Raw genomic sequence first — 13,780 nt, forward strand, 5'->3', positions numbered from 1 at the left:
AGCGGTAGCCCCGGGGTGACAGCAAGACTTATTTTAAAAAGCTAGGTTTTTTAGCCATATCCCTTAAAGGAATCTTTCCTGATTTCCAGCCTTCCGCTCTACCCCGCCCAGGCCGAGGGCCCCAAAAAATTAAATTGGGTATTTAGGGTTTTTGGCCTTTGGCCGTAGGTATTTCAAAAGACAAACCGTCTAAACTTCCCAGGGGCCAAATCCCATGGAAATGGTAGAGTTGGTACTTAGTTGTTCGCCTGATCTGGCCTGCACTCCCCCCAGCATTGTGGCGTGGTATACTGTTCCCCATTGCGACCCCTAGAGGACGCAGGTTTAAAGTTTTTTTTTTTCCCTTTAAAGGGAACGTCTCAGGTTCCCTGAGTAGTGAACAACACTGCGTCCTCTAGCTCCCTGCCATCTTCAGACCCCAAGCTTCAGACAAGAATAATGAAAGGGGGTTCCCCCTGGTTGGGCCTGTTTTTTTATCGCGCCGGGAGGACGTCATAGGCGTCGCCGCCAAAATCGTTGGGTTTTTCAATGTATGCTTCAGACACCGGTTTACAAACGAGGTGTTCCCCAAAGCGACCCCCCAAAAGGGCGCAGTTGCTTCCCTACTTGGGAACCAGGTTACTTCGTAACCTGAGATGTTTTATACTACCATTAAGAAATTTTTAACCAAACTATGTTACGACCCTTTTTTTTAAGACCCTAAGAGACCTTTTAGGTTAGAAGGTTAAACCAAATTTACGATATTATCCTTCCCCATACAGTATTTCATGTTTTTTTTGTTAAATGTTGGCACATAAAATATCATGACTAACATAATAAGTAAAAATCACACTAAAGACACATTTATGCCAAAAAAAAATTATAGAAACATGCAATTGGCATATTTTCCTAAGCATGTTTGAATCTTTGAATTTGTATTGTTTTTTTTTTTCGGGCCCAAAACCAAAAAGGGGGTGGGTCCCAATCATTTGGATGCTTGATTATAAATTGATTATACTTTTTTTTGGACTTTGTAAAAAAAAAAAATATTTATGATTTCTATGAAAGCCAGAATCTACCCAAATGTTTGGAAATTTTCAATAACCGGGGAAAAGGAGGGAAGTTTTTTGTTTGATTGGCAAATGCTGATCTTGTATAGCAGAGCCCGTGAGGGTGTTTTACATCAAGGCTGATCATTGGGAAAGAGCGTGCTGTGCTTAAGGGCTGTACTTGGGAGCAAACACACAAAAGTTTTTATGTGATTTTGAGCCCACTCGATCTTTGCTCTCCAAGGTTTTGTGTGAGGGAAAGCAGGGTCATTTCCAGTGGGATTACAGGTTATTTAATCAACACATTTTTTAAAACTCAGGTAAAACGAACAACAAAATACTCAACAAACCAACGCTCACATAGCAATATTCTGCCCAGACAGTTATTCTATCGGGCCCACCATATTTACGAAAAAAATCCCAAAATGCATGAAGGATTTTAGAAAGGGTTTTTTCAGTTGATTTTACGAGGGTCCTGTTGTTTAGCATCTAGGGTTTTCAATTTTTTAAATTTTTTTTCTCTCTCTCCTCTGTTTTTAATAGATTAAAAATCTTTACCCGTTGAAGGGGTTTCAACTTTGCCATTTGGAAACTTTTTTTCCACAACCCCAAAAAAGTCAGGGACTCCCCATGATCTGCTTAAAGTATCAGGGAAAATCAATAGGTAAAGGTTTTTTTCGGGGAAATACCTATTGTATGACGTTATTCAAAATTTCTGAGAGCCAAGCACACAAAAACATGCATTTATCTGCGGGTTGTATTATTTAGAATTGGATGTCCCTTCAGGTTTTGTTCAACTGAAGCCGAGCAAGTCCTTATTCTATATCTTAAAAAAAAAATACTAATATAAATTCAATTTGTTATAGAAATTCAATTAAAGAAAGTTTATTTATTTTTTAAAAGGGGGCCCCTACTTTTTATCAGCTCTTGTCAGGGATCAGAATCTTTTTTTTTAGCTCCCCATTCATCTGAATATTTTGGAGACCTCGATTAGTAGTGGGCTTGCCAAACCATCTTCTGCATATTGCAATACACAAAATGTGAACTGAGAAACCTATCTTTTTGGGGGATTTAAAAAGGGTCATATTTACAGAAAAGTAATTGCCAAGGGGCTTGCAGTAGCACATATGATATCTGATGAGGCACAAAAAAATATTGGCTAAAGCTTTGCTGTGAGCTTATATTGCTTCAAGCAGCGAGGGGAAATTTTTTGTTCTATGTTTTAATATGATCACATCTGGGCTGATATTCCACACTCATTCTTATGCAATCCTGCTTAATTTTAAATAAACAAAGCTTAAGTATTCAAGTCATATAATTTTTTTTTTTTATATTTTGTCAATGTCACTAAAGAGTGCTAAGTTAAAATTTGTTATGACACATTTTCAAACCCTTTTCTTGCTGACTGCCTTACTTTTTCCACAAAAATTTCAGCTTTTAGTATAGTGTTCTCCCATGAGTAAACTCTTTCCTATTGTTGAAAAAGTTCATTATTTTCCATAATGTCATTGATAAAAATTAAAAACATTTCCCTCCATATATTTTTAGATTTCATTGGTCAGCACACAACGTAAATATTTTCAAGGTCTTTTTATTGTTTTAACACTGACTGATGAGTTTGGCATACAAGCTCATGAAACCCATACCGATGGTCAAGTATTCTACAAAAAATTAGCATATTTTCCTCCGACCATTAAAAAGAAAATTTTTTAATTACAAAAAGTCAACCTTCAAATAATTATGTTCAGTTATGCACTCAATACTTGGTAAACTGGTCGTGAATCCTTTTTGCAGAAATGACTGCTTCAAAAAAATGCGGCGTGGCATTGGAGGCAAATCAGCCTGTGGGCACTGCTGAGTGTATGGCGGGGGGGGAGGCCCAGGATGCTTTTCGACCTAGCTTAGGCCTAAGCCTCATCCAGAGTGTTTGGGTCTTCTGTTCTCTTCTCATCACTTTTTCTCTTCACAATATCCCCGCGAGATTCTCTATGGTGGTTCAGGTCAGGAGAGTTTTGCCAATAGGAGCCCTAATTGAGTCACAGTAAAATCACCAGGGTCATTAAACCTGTTACCAGTGGTTTTTGGCCACTGTGAGAGCAAGGGTGGCCATGTCCCCGTGCTTGAAAAAAAAAAAAAAAATAAAAACGAAAAAAAAAAAAAAAACGAATCTTCATCTCCATAAAGCGTTTCGCAGTATGGAACATGAAGTGCTCACCAAAATCGTCCTGATGAAAGGCTAGCTGCATTGACCCTGCCCTTGATAAAACAACAGTGGACCAACACCACACTGACATGGCACCCCAACCATCACTGACTGTGGGTACTTGACACTGGACTTCAGGCATTTTGGCATTTCCTTCTCCCCCATCTTCCTCCAGACCTCTGGCACCTGATTTCCGAATGCTGCCAATTTGCTTTCAATCCGAAAAAAGTACTTTTGGACCACGGAGCACTCAAGGGAGGCTTCTCTGTAGCCCAGGTCACGCGCTTCTGCCGCTGTTATGGGGTTTAAAAGACACCCTGTGCCGGTGGCTCTGGAAAGTTTCTACTCCAGACTCAGTCCACGGGTTCCCCAGTCCCCCAGGCTGGAATCGGGGCTTCCCCCACAATCTTCCTCAGTCCGGGCACCTCTTTCCCCGTTGTGCAGCGTTTTTGCCACACTTTTTCTCCCCCAAAACTTTCCCCCGGAGGTGCCTTGATACAGCACTCTGGTACAAACCCCCTTTTGTTCAGAAATTTTTTCTTTCTGTTTTTTACCCTCCCCGCTTGGGGTGCATGATGGCCTTCTTTGGTTTAAACCCCTTCCCATGATTGCGTTTTGAGTAATGAACAGTGGGAAGTTTTAAAGCCTCGGAATCTTTTGCGGGTTTAGAGTTATTAGTTGATTCAATGATTAGGTTAATACTCGTTTAGGAACCTTTTTATGATTGCATTTTTTGATAGAATTTTTGGGGGGTTTTATGAGCTGATGCCAAATCATCATTTTTTTTAAAACAATAAAAGCCGAAATAAATTTTAGTTGGTGTTTCAATGAAACCCAAAATATGAAAATTTAATTTTTAACATTAATTTTGGAAATAAAAACTTTTTCACAATATGCTAATTTTTTTGGAAGGGGGGGAAAAAAACCCGTTTTACATTAATAAACCTTTGATTATTCCAGAACTATACTTTAATATAAATTGGATTAAAAAAATTTTTTTTATCCTGTGAGGGACAAATTTTTCCCAATGTCCATACACTACCCCTTTAAACAGAAATTTTAGTGGGGCCCTTGAGGCTATCACAGAAATGATCCTGTTCATAAATAAAATTTTTTGTTGCTTGCCGTAAGACTTCTATTAAATTTTCCTCTTTGCAGTAAATTATTGTTTCTCACAGTTTCATCACATTTATACTTTTTTTTTACTGGCCCTACTATTATAAAGGCTAGAACACAATTTAGAATAAAAAAGTCCCCCTGTAAACACTCAAAACGGATTGAATTGGCCAAACGACTAACTTTCGATCGGTTTGTAGGGTTGTTTATCCTTTTGTAATCCAGCGAGGGGGATGTACCCCTTGATCCCCATGAAAAACGAAACGGAAAGTCTGCGCAGTGGGCGTAGAAATGTGTAATGACGTGGACACGCGGGAAAAGGTGTTCTTCCTGGGGAAAAGTGCAAAAATAAAGTACCCATTTATTATAACTCTCCTTTCACTCACATCTTTTGAATGGAGCAACAACATTCCACCAGAGTCCCCCTTTAAAAACGTCATCAACAATTAACACTAAAATGATAAAATTTAGTGTGCTTTTTAAAAAGCAAGAAACTCTGTATATTCATGCATGTGGGGGGGGGGGCCCCCTTCAAAAAATAAACCGTCAAGCTTTACCCCCTAACTTTCATACACCCCCCAAAAACTTTTTTTAGCGGTCTGTAAAAAACCCACTTTTGGATTCTCAATCAAATGAATTTATTCCGAGGAAGCAAAAAATGTCCTTGTAAAAGCACCCAATTTCTATAACAACCCAACCACCTCTTGCAAAGTCTGAAAAACCCTAATGTTTTTCATTCTTTAGAAAGTAAGTTTCAGGCCAAGTTTCTGAATAGTGGAATAGGATTGTTTATGGTAAATGTTGGCAGCTGTGTGCATTTGTTTAATTCAAACGTCGAAAGTTGTGAAACTAAGTGCCATTCCCATGTGCTATCAATCACAAACATTTTCATTCTAACGGGATGTTTTTAGAGTATTAAAAAGACTGAAAAGTATGATTCCTGGGATTAGATTACTCACTGGTCAAAGTATTTATATACAGGTATTTTTGCACTATCTGTCTCATATTTTGCACATACTGCCACACTGTTCTAGTTGGCGCACTGTAAAACTAGTTTGTTACTGTACAAAGCACATTAAACTATTCTATAAAAATATAATTGCATTACTGTTATTTTGCATATGAAGTTCATTTTAACCATACTTTGTGCACACGTCATTCCAACTGTATTTATACCAACTGTTCTCACGTTGGCTGCCTGTTCATAATGTGTGATAAATCCGACCATTGCTCCTTGTTCATAATGTACATAAATCCTAACAACTGCATTCCGTATTTATATTCCTATGCTACTCTGCTCAATACTTTATATACAACCCCACGGGTACATTCTGTAATCATAGCTGTTCACTTATTCTGCACTTAATGTATATAAACACTATATTCTTGCACTTCCTGGTTAGATGCTAACTGCATTTCAATTAGCTCTGTACCTTGTACTCTGCAATAATGACAATAAGTTGAATCTAAATCTAATCTAATATATGAGTCCCAAGGAGTGTAATTGAAAGTATACTAACTATACATTCCCTTACCAAAAAGTAAGGATCCCTTCAAGTTATTTTTATGAGTATATCTTAGTAAAGTTTCAAGTATATTTTTAAGGTATACTTATGATAAGCAATAATACAAATATAAGTGTTCTAGTATACTTGTAAGTGTACTGTTTTAGTACTCCTTGGGACTAAATTGGCCCCACTTTCTAGTATATAAAAGTATACTTTTTTAAGTATACTTATGTATAACAGTAGCAGCAAAACTTTGAGTACAACAACTAGTTTACCTCTATGTTTGGTAGTTTGTACTGCAATTTATACTAAACTTATAGGTATAACTGATAGTTCTAATTAAATTCTTTGTACCCTTTGAAGTATAGTCTCAGTAAAATACTAGTTAAGTAGTTTTATACTGCAAGTAATACTCATAAAGTTTTCTTTAAGTGAACTTTACGTCATACTTCTTAAGTATACTACTATGTCCCCTATTTAGGTTTTAATTTGTACATATTTTGATATATGAATATCTGAAACATTACAAAACATCCAAAGAAAGAACAGGGTATCTGCTTGTAAACAAAAACATTTTATTCTAGCTTCAAATACAATTCTTTTTTTAAACACTTTAATGTGGGTAAGTTTCATAAAATAATATATATATATATATATATATATATATATATCACATTTTGAACAAAAGCTGAAAAAGACAATATGAATTGATTGGATTTCAGAATGATAATCAAACGTAGATGGAGTCGTCATCAACACCCCATAGCTTGACTGTAATTATTACCTCTTCATCGGTCTCCTACAATTTATTCCATAACGCTAACGTTTTCAGTTTTGATGCTGTTTTCATGTCAGATGATCATGTTAGATTGCATGTGTTAGGTATCTGTTGTGTTTCTTTTTCCTTCTTTTTGGGGGAAATTCTGTACAGAAGATGTGTACTAGCGCCCTCAAAGAATGAACACCGGATTTAGGAGTACAGTATAGTTCAAATATTAGACTTATGTAGTATAAGTCAAGTATACTAAAGCATTTTAAGTATAGTTCTGAGAATTACATACTCTATTACCTAAATGTCGAAAAATGTCCATTCGGATTTAACGGTTGTGTAACTTAGTCTTTATGTGTATGTATGTTTGTGCAGTCTGTTTTTTTTCTATGGTGTCGTGTGTGTTGTGTGTGTGGGTGTGTGTGTGTGGGACCTGTTATGTGCTGAGCTACCGCTGGTAATATTTGAACTATTATGTTGCCACACTAAGGTCTAGTGCCAAACCCCTGAACCTTTTATCAGTTTTTCGTGCTATAACTACCAACAAGCCTCGAGACAAAGGAGTGTAGGTTACAAATGTCGACAGACAAAACGCATGCCACTGAAACACCTGCGACACTAAAACCATGCCGCTACAAATAAAACATCCACAGGAAACGCCTACGGCTTGAATTTTAGGAGCAAATCGAACTCTGTACATTGTGTTGATGTCCTTGCTTGTTCAGTCAGTTTCCAGGGCAAAAATGGCAGTTCGTTAAAACCCGTCGTATAAGGTTTTTGATGATTGTGAGGTCTTTCTACTTTTTACCCCACAGAGGACAAAATTGTCCGTTCACTGTCCATTTTAGTAAACATAAGGATTGTGTGTCCCCGGTCAACTGAATTGAGTTGTCCTGGTTTCCGTATAGTTGTTTCAAAAATCTGCATATATTTACACGTTTTAAGTCCACATTCCATTTTGTCTTGTCAAAGTATGCGTTGCCCGGCTTCCTGAGCTTGGGACTCAGTACAGGTTTCCAAAATCATTATCGTTCCCAATCATCTCTATTACTACATAGTGAATGTCATCAGGGAGGGATTTACAAAAAGGGAGTTAGTATCAGATTACACACTGCTCTCCTGTACGTTTTGTGTTGGAGTTCAATTACTGCATGCCTCAGTGTGGCTGCTAACATGGGCTGTGTCTGCGATGTGCTAGTGATGAAACCAGCACCATCGATTACAACAGTCTGAGTCTCCGCCCACTCATACATATCCCAGGATTTATTCATATTACGAACTTATTCAAGACTCTCGTACATAAGCTCACTTTCTCTCTGTCTCACCAATTGTCTAGCATTTAAAGAGTTACATGTTCTGCAATGTGGCAGGTGTTGAATCTCCTCACAACCCTGAACAGGCATGGAGCTGTGTTTGATGTGGTGGGGGGGGGGGGGGGGGGTGGGGGGGGGGGGAGTTGGGTCGGCGCAAGAGGGGAGGAGAGAGAGAATATTTAAATAGAAGAAAAGGTTAGTGTGTCTGAACATGATCTCATTGCGCCACTCACTCGCTGTGCTAGGACAGCAAGGATATGGGTGACCTGGAGAAACAGGACGAAGAGCATGAGTTTATGAGATCATATGGGGAGATCACTGTATAGAAACACATACACAGGAGGAGGGAAAATGCTGGTCATAGTGGATGTATGTTCATTTTGTGAATGCAGTGTGACAGCATCCTGAAACAGATAGATTGCGCTAAAAATGCCACACCCGCAGTTCAATCTCGTGCATGCAAATCACATATGGCTTATGCTCTGCCTTTTCCAGATGGGAAATTTGGGTTATCCTCTATTGCCATGGAGATTCACCCTCCTAATGTTTGCATTCAGAGCTGATGAAAGCAGATTTCCTGTTGCCATGATGACAGGCAGCTGTACAGTCACACGTCAACCCAGTGTGTGACCTTATTAGAAAAAATCATGCTAAGCCGGACATCTGCTGCTAATGTGAAATGCGCATCTTAATTTTTTGTTTGCGAAACTGGTCGGCTTACAGCATGATGATCTCGGGTGAGCATTACACATGTCTGTTTCAGGCATGCGGCTATCGGTGTAAACTGCTCCTAACAACACGTGTAAGGAAATTGCTCTATAATAACAAAGCTCTACTCAGAAATTTTCACGTGAATCCACTTCAGATTACATAATATTTCACGTAAATATTCTAATGCAAATATTTCACCAAGTGTTGTTGTATGTGTAAGAGCACCACACGAGAGAGAGAGGAAACCTGTCTTGTTCGATTTTTACTGTTAAACCACAGTAAGATAACCCTATAGATTACTGAACGCTTGTAAATAAGTTATATGTTTGACTCTTTTATAATTGAATATGGGTTACTTACTAATAAAGAAAAATGTTGTATATTTGATGTAAAGCAGTTGAAATTGTAATTAAAGACAATAACCGTGTTAATTGTAAAGTTAATTTACATTTTCACTGAAAAAAAATAATAAGATAATTCTACTTAAATGTTGGTCTATTAAGATTTTAGATTATTGTGCTGTTTTAAAATTAGAAAATTAAAACGGTGAAAGTGCGTTATGATAACTGGTATTGGGGTGGTAGTGTACATTATGGAGGTTTTTATGTGATTTGGAATTGCATATTTTTAATTTATCGACTTTTATAAGTTACTTTAATAGTTGCTCGTCTTTTATATTTTGTATTGATTTGGCAACGCCACACACTGGAACTGACACACAACAGGGGTTAAAGTGGGACGGCACGTCAAGATAAATGAATGAAATAAATAGAGTAATTCATATGCATATGATAGCTGCGATCGGTAGGGGCTATATGTTAAAAAAAAAAACAAAGTTGCGGTGTGCACTGTTACAAACTTGCAGCTAGCAGCCTGCGTGATTTTGATCTGAAGGATGTGCTTTATAGCACATCAAGTCATATCACCCCCTGGCCGCCAAAATTCAAGCCCAACATGTTCCCGATGTGTGTTAGGTTTCTCAGTCACGGTTCTCCTGTCTGATTGGAGGGCATCGCTGGTTCAAACGCAAGTTAGTGGTTGTTACAGTTGCTGTTCTAGCCATAAGCTAGTGGATGTTTGCAGTGGAGTTGAAAAGATCTAAGGTGAACAGTAGTGCTAAATGTTCAAATTTCAATAATTTAGACCGGGAAACAAAAACAAGGTAAAGAACGAGCAAGGCTCCGGGTTCGACTATTATTTGCATGGCGGTATGGCTCTGTTCATCAAGCTAGTCAATGATGAATTCAACAAGGATATTTTCGTAACAAGAAGAAATGAAACTAAGACTCTAAAAATTAGGGACTTTGTTTTTTTCGTAAATGGGAATAATAACAATAAAAAAACTTAACGCGGTCTTGTCTCGCTGCTGAAGGTGCTGAGGCGATTACCGTCCCTATTGAAGGACTGTAACCTCGAAAACGTACGCTAAGCGTTGTTAGTCCTAAGCGGCCTGGATCAGAAAGGATGCGTCTGTGGCAGTGAAATGGACAATAACACAGGTTAGGAGACAGAAGTTGAACTTTCAACTTGAGCGCTTGCATTGTTAGTTTATGTATGCGAGGACGATGGGACTGACAACAGCAAAACAAGACGTCTACAAAACCACATACAAGAAAAAAAAAAAAAAAAACAACACGTTCTTGGAGCATACTACTGTATTGTAACAACCACACGGTGTTCAGGGGGGGCAGTAGGACCAGACAACACTCGGATGGTAGCTCCACAAATTTCTGTATTAATTAGTTAAAAAAATAACAACCATCTCATAAAAAACACCGTTTACCCCCTTTTCAGTCGAAAATTGGTTCCACATGTATGTTTGTGTTCTTTTGTGCATTATCTGGCCAGTAGGTGGAAAATAGAGGTTCATTGATATACGTTAGGTGCGTAGAGAAGAAGGAAGAGAGAGTCCGACGCATACAACCCCAGCTACTGCGTGTCGCCTGTCCCACTTGCTATTTACTATGGTTAAATCAAGATTCTTGTGTTACGGACTGCCTCCTCCATTGGTTCTTACAACGGATCTAAACAATTGGCGACGAGGTAGTTTTTTACGTGCGGATGGCAAGCTGTTTCTACCGCTGTTCTACCTGTTAGCCACTCCATCTTTACCACATGTCCGGAGAAAGAACCAAACTATTCCGTTTGACACGTGGCTGCGGATGGTTCCCGAACCACATTTGCGCGTTGGTGGTGCTTCTGGAGGATGCATGGTTCCGTCGAACGAAATGCGAGCACTGCTTCTACATTGTCTTGGTGGGGTCACCATTTCGCGGAGGGCTGTTGAGGCGCCCGACTGAAGGCCAGAGGTATGTTCTATACCTTGCAGAATCAAGGGGATTCGATGGAGGATGCCGATCTGCGACCTTGAAAGCGCACTTGGGCTCTAGTGACGGAAACATAGTGGACCTGAGCGTCATGCCTTTTCAGGAAACGTATTCAGTTTACACAGGAGAAACCATACTTCAGTAAGTAGCTGCTCTAAGGGACTTAGCGGCTAACTTGTGGAATTTGAAGAGCTAACTCGGATGACCAGTTGCGTGATCAGGATGGTGGAGAATGTGTCCAGGTCATCGCATTCGGTGAGAGATGCTTTTGGAATCTGAATTGACTCTTGAAAAGGCCATTTTACTATGGCAACTCAAACAGAAGCTGCTGGTGAAACAAAGGCATAATTATTATCGCAGTAGATGCCTAAGTTCCTGATGAAAGTGGATAAATGCAAAGTGCTCCACCTGCAGGCTGCCACCGTCGCACCGTCGGGAGACCACCTTCAAAAGTGGCAGCGTCTACGCAAGTGCGTTCTTCAAAGCCAATCATTTACTGGTAACTGTTTCGTCGTCCACGTGAATGGTATCCGGTGTGGATCTAGGAAAACACCTAGACGAACAATTGACCGTAGTGCCTTGCTTGGCCTCGGCAAAGTGTCTATAAACTGGTCAAAAAATGGGACAGATTCCCGAGTCTGTCGCTCGGGACAAGCTCGCTCAGTGTGCGTGAAATGGACTGTAACCTGAGATTTCAGATACTTTATATGCATGGATCGTTAAGAACAAGATTAAAATTCAGTGCGACGGATGTCATAGCGACCGCAACTACACGTCTGTGCCTCTCGAGCTGAACGTGGGATTCTGGCTCATCTGTTTCGATTTTGCCGACAATTGGGTAGTGCGGTACCGTACACTTCAGGAACATAGAGCTTTGCAGCCTCATACTGTAAGGACTGGGTGACCTATTATCATGGCTCCGATGCAGTGTGTTAATCTTTGGATGCTGACACTGTGACTGTCTCTCAGGAATTCGACCATTACTGGACTCCATCATCGTTGCTTTAGTGGGTGAATCTGGCAACCGCTCTGCTCTGGACATGGATTCTGATCGCAATGGGCAAATCTGCGTTTTTTGCAGGCAATTCAATTGCCAGAGAGCAGAGGACAGCTGTCCGGTCTTGCGATTGTGTCTGCTTCGATATCTTCACCGGCTTTGGGACTCGAGCAATAAGGTTTGTGGCACAAGAGTAAAAACACATTTGTATGCTGTGACTCCTGTGCGCGCAGATAAACTCCCGCCGCTTACCTGTGTCTGTTAGAGATACAGTCAGTGAAGATAACGACATTAATCGCCGTTGGGCTGGAGTGAGGGCGATACTTGAGAGAGTGGGGGGGAGCCTGTCGCCGTGGGTCCCTCAGATTCGTGGTTAACTACAGACACAAATGTACGCGAGCGCTATTCGTATGCGCGTGGACCTGCGAGAGCCAAACAGGCCACGTAGTTAGGGAATAGCTACACCCTTTTCTACCAATCACATCGAAGAAATGTGGTCTGTGGGGTAGAAGGCGTCGACTGTATTTTCCCACTCTCCCGCTTGCGGAGAGTGATTACTATTCAGGTAGACCGTTACATGAGGAAGAGCCGCGATCTGCCCTTCTGCCGCCTTCAATTACTCTCGAAGGACTTTCTCAGATTTTGTCGCGGTCCCGTTTTGGCCTTGCTTGCAGCGTACATCTTCCGCTTTTCAGAAACAAATGGTTGGGTGCCACAGTTTTACGAGGGACTTCCGAATGGTGGACACCATTATACTGGAGTGGATATTATTCTTTTGGGAGACGTACACACAACCCCGACCATGATCAACACGCTCCAACGCTGTCGGCGCAGCGTTTACAGTGTTGCTGGTGACTGGACGTGTGCACAGCATCGAAGTGTGCACGGAGTAACCAACCCCAAGTCTGCGGCTTCATGGGACATACAGTGAAAGGGACGGCAAGTGCAGTCAACCGGAGGAGGATTCACCAGCTTTCGCTATGGTGCTTCACTGCACCCTGCTCACCTAAGATTGAGCACACCAAAACTTCGGTCGTTCAACTGGGCCTCCTAGTCGAGTGAGATACACACACGTTTATCACCTAATTTTGCCAACGAGTAGATTGAAAACCTGTCGCGTGCTTGTATCACACGAAATGGCTCAGATTTCTGTGGTCTGGTGAAGGACTGGCACAGCAATGCTGTTAAATGCACTGATAAATATACGTTTGCTTAAGCATAGACCCTGCCAAATTAATCACAGTTACTTCGATCCAGATTTGCCTACAAGGTTGATCTACACATGCCTTGTGTAACTAACGCGTGCAATGGGGGCTGTTCTTGCTATCAAGTTCCTTGAGAGACTGTAATGACTTAAAAGGAACGCCATTGTCCCCCCGCACTTTTGCACACGCGGACCCTTGTTCGCGGCTGAAACGCAATGTACTCGACCATTGAAAGGAGCGCTTGCCTTGTTTCGTGGGCCGTTGAAAAATTATGAACATTATTTGACAGTCTGGGTCTCTGAATACAACAGCCCGACTGGTCCTTCTGTCTTTCTCTCGCCTGCCGTTGCCCCTGTTTCGGAGAATACTGTTTGGAAGCTTGAACCCTGAGTTTGTAGCGTTTTCTGTCTCCTGCGATGGGTCAGCTTTGTTTTCCAGGGCTGAGTTTGCGTCTGCCTCCGCGTCATGCTCGGAACGGAATTCATTTCGCGCCCACATAGCTCGCGGGTTTGGCCTTTTTTTCTTCAACTTCTGGTATTATTCTACTTTTCCCTACTTTCAATACATGACGACTGAGTTGCAGCAAATTATTCCAGAAGGGTC

This window comes from Cyprinus carpio, chromosome B23, assembly GCF_018340385.1.
Source record: "Cyprinus carpio isolate SPL01 chromosome B23, ASM1834038v1, whole genome shotgun sequence".
Classification (NCBI taxonomy): domain Eukaryota; kingdom Metazoa; phylum Chordata; class Actinopteri; order Cypriniformes; family Cyprinidae; genus Cyprinus; species Cyprinus carpio.